A 9,343-nucleotide genomic window follows, 5' to 3' on the forward strand; every position below is an offset into this window, starting at 1 on the left:
TCAGAGGGGCCCTGGCTGGTGTAGCTCAGTGGATTGAGCACGGGCCTGCAAACCAGAGGATGGCGGTTCGATTCCCAGTCGGGGCACATGCCTGGGTTGCGGGCCAGTTCCCAGCAGGGGACTCACGAGAGGCAACCGTACATTGATATTTCTCTCCCTCTCTCCTTCCCTTCCCCTCTAAAGAAAAAAAAAGATTATTTTAGAGGGAAGTGTCAGTTGCTTCTTAGAATCTTTGCTCCTCAATCAGGTGCTGTCCCTCTCTTTCTGCTTTGTCCCCTTCTCCAGGCACAAGGAACTAGGATTGAGGACCTGAGACTAAGGAGACGAGGGTACAGTGTGGGATGGGGGAAGACAGATGACACACTTGGTACTGTGTCCGCATGAGCCTCCACCACCTGCCTCTGTCACACCATTAAACCTGCTGCCCCAAGGCCATGACTGTAGCAGCCCAAACTACATGTGATTTCTGGAGTTTTCTTTACTTCAGACTTTTCATGCCCCTTATTGCTGTCAGATCTCCCCCTTCCGGCCCTTTCCCCCTGCCCTTTGAGTGTGTATCCCAATAGCCTTGCCCGCATCTAATATGAACAGGGGCTTGTGCAAAAGTTGACCAGCCAGGCCTGGAGAGAGCAGCACTCCTAGCCCATTTCGGTTTCCACCCCTTCCCTGTACTCTCCCTTTCTAGGGTCGGAGGAGCGGTACTCCATGCCCCAAGGGATTCCTCTGCGGAACTTCCAACCCAGGACACCCAGCTCCATCCCTCCTTTCTCATTCTTGTCGAACCGCCTATCATTACTGTGTCTCAGATCCCTACTGCCCTTGAGGGAAGGCAAGAGGGGAATTGTTAGAAAATGACTAACAAAAGCAAGAATCTGCCCTTGTCAAAGGAGAGAGACCCAGAGCACAGCAGGCTTGTAGGAACAGGGGAGGAGGGGCACTGAGTGCTTGAGTGAAAATGAGAAGAGGCAGCCGCGGGAATGCCTCCTAGTTCACTTCCACTACCCTTCCCCCAGCTCCCTCGTTTAATGCAGCCCCAGCGGGAAGCCCTCTCTGGAGAGAGGTCACTGTCTGTGGACTGCCTCTGGTGCAAAGGCAGGTAGGAAAAAGAGACGCTGACTGCCTCCAGTGTGCTTCAAATAGAGGGCAAAGCGGAGCCAGAAAAAGTAGAGATGCTGAGAGCTCAAGGGAGAGCAGCCTCGACATCATCAGAAGGGGAGGAGGGAAAGGAAAGGAAAGTAGCAGGGAGGAGGGGGGAGAAGTGGAGGCCACACAGCCCTGGAGGGCTTCTCTGCATCGTCCACCCTCAAAAGCCCCCACCCAACCTTAACCAACAATCTGCAAGCATTATGACCTCCTAGCTAACTCCTGCTGCAGCGGTTTTGGTTCTGAGAGACCACTCGTTACCGTCCCCAACAAGTGGGAGAGCCGGCACCAGGAGAACACAGCTGGACTTCACCACCAGGCTAGCTGCTCAGCTGGGCAAGGTGGGAAGCTGTGGGTGGGGCCAGAGGTGAAAGTGAGAACCCCGGGTTAAAAGACTGAGGCTGGAGATCAATAATCCTGAGAAATGGGTGTCCCTGAGCCTCCTACCCCTCCCCCACCACGCACACACAATTCTCCTTGTATCCCATCCCTCTCCAGTCTATGAGACACCAGAAAGGCTTCCCTGGTGGGCACAGCCCTCTCCCTCCTCTCCGGATTCTCCACCAGCAGTTCATTAGGTTGGAACTGGGGGTGCTCGTGTTTCTAGCTGTCTACTCTGCAATGCAGAAAAGAGCGGAAGCCGCACTGCTGCTCAGAGAAATCTCTGAGAAGCCCCCCTGAGGCGGCGGGGAACAGATGACACGGATGGTGTGTTTCTGGAGCGGGAGATGCTGCCGCCCGAGTCCCAGAGTCTCCAGGGCAGTGCTGCCCAATAGAAATAGAATGCAAGTTTGAACATCCTACTATCACATTAAAAAAAAAACAAAAAGAAACAGATACAATTAATTTTAATACTATATATTTTATTTAATTTAACCCAATGTACCCAGGCGATTATCATTTCAACATAGCAGTACAAAAATTAGTAGTGAAATATTTTACACTGTTTTGTCATATTAGGCCTTTGAAATCCACTGTGTATTTTACACTCACAGCACATTCCAATTTGCTCACTACATTTTCACCAGAAATATCTTTTTGGTATTTAGGTTTCATAAAATTCACTGTTGAAAAAGTTGACTCACACATCCAAGCTTTCCAAACATATTAAAAGTTTTCCAATAACTCAATCAAGGGTTGTTTTTCAGATTCAGATTAACTATCATGAAATAAATTTCAAAAGTCCACTCCTCAGTTGCACTAGCCATCTTTCAAGTGCTCGATAGCCACATGTGGCCAGTGGCTACTGTACTGGACAGCGCAGCTCCAGACACTACAGCTCTGGGCATAGACGAGGACCTCCTTGGTGGAGATGGCAAAGTATTGCTCGAGAAACCCATTCAAGCGAGGGGAAGTGCCTGTGAAGTCACGCCCCACTGCCACCCCTCGCTGTCCTCACAGAGCCTCTCCAGGGACGCTTAGTGTAGCCACAGTACTCTGCTGAGCACCTCCGCAGCTTGCACAACCAGCAAGCCAGGCCTCACGGCTCCCGTCTGAGAAGGCTGCCCTTGGTTTGAGTGCAATCGTCCAGGCTGGTGTGTGGGTATCAAGTGTGTGAATGCAACCAGGGACATGTGCAACTGTGTGCACACGTGTGCACACCCAGGGATGTTATGGTCTGCATCATTTGGGGCAATCCAATAAAACTCTCCTGGGGGCGAGACAGAGGTGGAGAAAGGAGAAAAATAACATTTATTGAGGTCCTATTCTATGTCAGAGGCTCTATCTTTGTTTTCTTATTTAATCCTCACACCAACCCCATAAAATAGGGCATCTTAGCTGATAGAACTAACAGTCAAATAAAGTAAGTAAATGCTGGAGTATACAGGGCTAGTTAGTAAGGGAGCTGCATTTGAACTCAGTGCTGACTCAAAAGTCACATGCCTCCACCGTACTGCTTCACTGTTCTAGTCACTGCATATTCTTATAACTCCTCTCCCATAGCCTCTCAGGTACAGGACCCACCCAGGGGGCAAGGTAAAATCCAGGGATCACCTTCTACCTGACTAGCTCAGAACAACTTTTTTAGGGAAACGGGTCAGTTGTTAATCTTCACCTTCCTTTAGTAACTCTAATGCAACTGAGTTACTTCAAGAAGCTGAGGGTTGGTTGGTTTTTACTCATTCTCAGTCTTCTCACTCGATGCCCTTGTTGCCTCTGTCCCAGGGACCAGCCGAAATTCCAGGGATCAGATGGACTGAACTGAAAGGCCTGGCTGCCAGCAACAGAGGCTCTCATAACTAAAAACAGAGGTTTCAGTCCTGGCTGGTGTGGCTCAGCTGGTTGGAACCGTGGCTCATTGACCTGTAACCAAAAGGTTGCAAGTTCAATTCCTGGTAGGGGCACATACCTAGGTGGCAGGTTAGATCCCTGGTTCAAGGGGTTGGATCTCTGGTCCAGGCACAGATCCCCAGTCTGGGCGTGTGTAGGAGGCAACAAGCGATGTTTCCCTTCCTCTTTCCTTTCCTCTCTTGCTAAAAAGCAATGAAAAGAAAATGTTCTCGGGTGAGGATTAAAAACAAAAGTTAAAAACCAAGAAACCCCAGAGGTTTCAGATTTCCTAGGTCCCTTTCTGGGTTCTAACCTCAACAACCTCTTAGGTTACTGAGAGGCTGCTCAGGAATTTCTCATATGGTGGAACATTCTGTGAACTACGTCAGATTTGAGGGAGATTTGACTCTGCCCACCTTCTGCCTACCTCTGCTGGCCCAAACCTTCCTGAGGTCACTCCGTCCACCCTCCATCTACCCTCCCCTTCCATTTCAGATATGGTGTCCCCTAAGCTGAGAGAAGTTTGGACCCAAGATACTCTGGCAGCATTTGAGTACTCCCCGTGATGATCCCTGATACATCTTTGTTTCTCGATTTCCTTTGCTGTGCTGGGTCCCTGATTCAAGGGATAAGAAGCCTGCAAGGCAATGACTGTCAGCTTATTTTGAATCAGGGACCCCTCTGAGAATATCTGGTACAAGCTATGAACAAAAACATTTATACATTGTACACTGTCACCCTGAAGCCATCACAGATTCCACAGAATGCAAGTAAAAAAAACCCTGCTGTGAGAAGCCTCAGGGAGCAGAAAAGCTGAGGGCTTAGGCTGCCTGTGCTCCCCAGAATCCATTTGAGGCAAAGAGAAAAGACTGGGAAGGACTATGGTGTGTAGATAACAGCTCAGGTAAGAACAGATGGTAGAATGGACGCTGTAAGAAAACACTGTTACCTCCACCTTCTCCCTTCTCTGTCCCCCTTTTCCCACCAGCACCCATCTTTCAGAGAGAGGCGGGCACCTTTGGGTGGGACTTTTGCTCTAAGAAGTGAGTGTGGCCCTGGCCGGTGTGGTTCAGTTGGTGGAAGCATCGTCCAGTAACTGAAAGGTGCGGGTTTGATTCCCAGTCAGGGCGCATGCCTACATTGAGGGTTTGGTCCCCGGTCAGGACGTACACAATCCCTGGTCCTAGCAACAAATCAGTGCTTCTCTCTCTCCCTTCCTCTCTCTAAAAAAGCAAGGGGAAAATGTCCACAGATGAGGATTTAAAAAAAGAAGAAGTGACTGTGGTGGTGATTCAGGCTGGAGAGCACTCAGATCAGGGACCACTGAGTCCTGGTCCTCCAGACTCCTCTGTAAGGGGAGTTAAGTAGGAAGGCAGCTGGATGGTGGTGGCTGGAAAGGCTGAGGAGAGTGTCTCCCTCCTAGGACACCGGCCACAATTCATCAATCTGATCTGAAGACTGAAGAGTATCACCAGCATAATTTCTGATACCATGGCCCATGCTCCCAGTTGCTGGTTTCTGGTGAAGAGCCTTGAGTAAATGGGGAGAAAAGGGTGACTCCTATAATGGGCAAAGGAAGTGTTCTGTTTTCCAAAAACTCAGACAACGGAATATCACTTGAACAGATTGTTTGTATGTTGTCCAGGAAGAGAACTCGGATCAGTCAAGGCTCTGGAACCAGGCTACTGTGTTCGAGAACCCCTCACTGCCCCACCCTCTAGCTAAAATCTACTTTCACAGTTCGGTTTGTTGAGTGGAAATACCTGCCCATGGAACTCTCTAAGCAACCCAGACTTTCATAACTAGTTCCACCTACTGCCTCCTGCACTCTGCTCAAAAAACCCTGCAAGGAAAGAGAATGGACTCTTTGAAACTAGAGATGAAAATTTAAAAATTATAATTCACTCAATGCCAGCTTTTCATAGTTCAATCTTTCAATCCTGATTTGAGCTCTTAGAGGGGGAATTAAATGACAAATCCCAAATACACAGAGACTGAAAGTTTGGAATCATCTCACCTAAAGTTATCCCTACTCCTACTCCTCAACCTCCCTATGCAACCAATTATTTGAAGTTAACCTTCCTTAAAATTTCCAGGAAAACTAATTATACCTGCTTTACAGTTCTCTGATTAAGAAATTCCTCCTGTGGTTTAATTTTTAATTTTTAACCCCTCATTTTGGACTTCCATTTCATTTCCTCTTTTCTTCCTACCAAATCCCATTGGAGCTGGAAGATGATGGGCCCATAAAGTAGGTCTGTCATTTTTATAGCAACAGTGGACATTCTTCCTTGGGTCTGAAGTAGTCTTTTACTTTTTAAAAGATAAAAACAGCTATAGCAATTAAGACACTCAAGAACCTAGGAATAATCTAAGAAATATGTAAATTCTATATGACAAAGATGTTAAGACACTGATGGGACATCAATGATTTAAACATGTATATAGGAATATTCTGTACAGTAATTCTCCCTTAGGTAATCTAAAAATGTGTGTTCCCATCAAAATAGCATTAACAGTACACTGAAAAGTAAATTGTGCTATATTCCCACAATATACTACTACAGAATAATGAGAATGAATGAACTGAAACTATACACAATATGGCTGAATCTCTCACAAATAATGTTGCACAAAAGAAGCCAGACACAAAGAGTACATACTATATGATTCTTTTCATATACAAAAACAAAAACAAGAAGAACTGGTTTCTGTTATTAGGGTCAGTAGAGTGGCTGTCCTTAAGGGGAATAAAAACTGGGAAGGGACACAAGGGTGACTTCAAGCTGTAATGTTTTGTTTCTTAATCTGGACATTGGTTACAGAAATGTATTCCATTTTTGAAAATTCATCAAGGTGTACAGTTTTTATTTGTGCACTTTTCTATATGTATATTGTGTATTAACTTTTAAATTATGGTAAACAATACATAATGTACATCAGTTTTTAAAAACAGTAAGAAACAGCCCTGGCTGGTGTAGCTCAGTGGATTGAGCACCGGCCTGCGAACCAGAAGATCGCAGTTTGATTCCCAGTCAGGGCACATGCCTGGGTTGCAGGTCGGTTCCCTGCAGGCCAACTCCCAGCAGGGGATGCATGAAAGGCAACCATACATTGATGTTTCTCTTCCTCTCTCCTTCCCCTCTAAAGATGAATAAATAAATAAAATCTTTAAAAAAAAAACAGTAAGAAACAGTGGAACCTCGGTTTTTAAACTTAATTCGTTCCACAAAACTGTTCAAAAAGTTATTTGTTCTGCCCTGGCTGGTGTAGCTCAGTGGATTGAGCACGGGCCTGCGAACCAGAGGATGGCGGTTCGATTCCCAGTCAGGGCACATGCCTGGGTTGCAGGCCAGTTCCCAGCAGGAGACACACGATACATCGATACATCGTGTGTCCGGCAACCATACATTGATATTTCTCTCCCTCTCTCCTTCCCTTCCCCTCTAAAGATAAATAAATAAAATACAAAAAAAGAAGTTATTTGTCCTACTAGGATAGGAGTAAAAGACAGAAAACTGTACTTGAACAATAATTTTTTTAAAAAGAAGTTATTTGTTCAAAAACCGAATCTCCTTTGTTGCCTGATAGACACGTGACTGATTATACAGGTACCATTATGAAAGGGTTTTTGGGTAGAGAATCAATATGGGTTTTTTTGGTGAACAACTTGGTTAAGAACAGAATTGGTCGAGAACAAAATTGTTCAAGAATCCACATGTGGAGAACCAAGGTTTGACTGTGCTAGAATATGAATGAAGACATCGATGAACATGAAAAACTCCCAAATAGACCAAAATACATATGGCTGTTTGAGTTTTATAAAGGTAGCATTCAAAAACAAGGGAGGAAGTATGGGTTATTCAATAAGCAGGGTCAAGTAAAACAAACAAAATAAAGTTAGATTTTTCTATCTCCCACCAAAATAAATTCTAGGTGAATTCAATATTAAGATGTATAAAAAGACACTATGAAAAAAAACACTATTTTTTCATAAACACTATTTATCAAAAAATAGAATAATTTTAAAATAATCTTAGTTAATAGGAGGCTTTTCTAAATATGATATGAAACCCAGAAGTTATCAAAGAAAATGATGACAAATTCAACTACATATAAATAAAAAAAATCTGCATAGCAAAAAGTCACCATAAACAAAATAAAAACACATAGGACAAACTGGGAAAAGAAAAATATATAACTTATGCAAAGATAAAATAGTAACATATGAACAAATTATATGAACAGAATATACAGAAAAATAAAATACAATTGCCACTTAAACATATTAAAAGATGCTCAACCTTATAATAAGAGAAATTAAAATTACAAGATACCATTTACACTATCAGATTGTCAAAAATCAAAAGTTTGATAACACAATGTATAAGCATGTTGATGGGAGAGAAAATTAGTAAAAAATTCCATGGAAAGCAATTTGACCATACCATCTATACTTACCAAAATCCTTTAAAACACTGCTGGTGGAATGAAATGAGAAACATCTTCGTGGATGGAGGGAATTTGCAAAATTGCATGTATCCAGATGAAAAAAAACACACACACACAATTCTCTGACCTAGCATTTGCAGTTCTAAGTATTTATTATATGGATATGCAAAAGCCAAATGAAATATACTTGGGTATCAATATAACCGTAACGTGTGGTTAAATATATCAGTATATCCCTCAGGCTTACTATGAAACTTACTATGAGACAGATACATCTGTACTGCTGTGGAAAGACATCTAAACCATATAAAAAGGAAACTGTAAAATAGTTTATTATCGACTAGGTAAAAATACATATACATGTTTACTATAGAATATCTTGTCACAAAAATTTGATAACATCGGTTGCTTCTGAGGGAAATAAGACATTCACTGTAATAACCTTTTTCCTTTAGAATTTTGTAGAATGTGCATGTGTTACTTCTTCAAAACATATATCTTTTAAATTAATACAAAACGAAAAACTGACTACCAAATGCCTCCCTCTACCTAAATGACTCAAGATACGATCTTCTTGTATTTTTCATTCAACGTTCACTGAGTATCGCGCGCCAGAAATTGTGATAGAAACTGGTGGGATGGCCCCACCTCCGGTCCCACCCTAAACTCTTAGTGCTGGGCCGGGCCTGGGGCCGGGGAAGGGGCGCGGGCCCGCCCGCTGTGCTACCGGCTACCCAGAGGCCGAGCGAGACCAAGCCCAACCGTCCCTAACGTTCCCGGACAAACGGCGGCTGCAATGCACTCTTCGAAAGCAAACCGCCGCTTTCAGAAAACCACCCGCTTTCTCGTCCCCTACAGAAACGGACCCCTGCGCCTGTCGCCTGACCCGTTTCCCTCAATCCCCAGGAAAGGGCAGGCCCGCAGCTTCCTTACCACTCAGAACTCGGATCCTTCATCTTTCCTGTTGTCACCGCCCTCATCTTGTTCCTTCGCAGCGGGCCCTGGCTCTCTGCTGCGCAACAACTTACCCCCTTGACATTCTCTTCATCTCTATGAAGTCTATTTTCATGTACAAACCCCTGCACCCCGCCCCCCCCCCCAAAAGTTTTCACGTCACCTGATCCCCTGTCGTGGTATGGGGACTGATCGAGGCAAAAGATAGCAAACAACTAACGGAGCACGGCCCATCACATTTTTTCCCCAACGGTCACTGGGTTGTAGGGTGACACTGGCTTTGTACAAGTTTTGACATTCATGAGTGGTTCAAGCTCCTATCTCGCATCTTGATCCCAGCACCGAAGCGCAGGTTTTTCACCAAAGGCTTAAGAGATGGAAGCCTCTACCGTAATTGGCTTAGAGGCGGGCAGAGGACTTCGTGAAATCTCTAATTGGCTGTTTAATTCTCAGCAGGTGCACTCTTCAATGAACAGAGTCTGCTTTCCCTGGGCCCCATTGGCTCTTATGGTGGACCGGGCTG

At 44.7% G+C, this 9,343-nt stretch overlaps 1 long non-coding RNA gene across 1 annotated transcript; it reads right to left on the minus strand.

Annotated features, from left to right (window-relative positions):
- Positions 1–2,015: 2,015 nt before the first annotated feature.
- On the minus strand, positions 2,016–9,302 carry LOC118996805 (uncharacterized). The gene is made up of 3 exons (XR_005068556.1): positions 8,800–9,302; positions 3,494–3,617; positions 2,016–2,794 (listed from the first exon to the last, which is right to left on the minus strand). It is a non-coding gene; the product is annotated as an uncharacterized LOC118996805 (long non-coding RNA).
- Positions 9,303–9,343: the final 41 nt, after the last annotated feature.

This window comes from Sturnira hondurensis, unplaced genomic scaffold (genome assembly GCF_014824575.4).
Source record: "Sturnira hondurensis isolate 20B ecotype Veracruz unplaced genomic scaffold, ASM1482457v3 Scaffold0011744, whole genome shotgun sequence".
Taxonomy (NCBI): Eukaryota; Metazoa; Chordata; class Mammalia; order Chiroptera; family Phyllostomidae; genus Sturnira; species Sturnira hondurensis.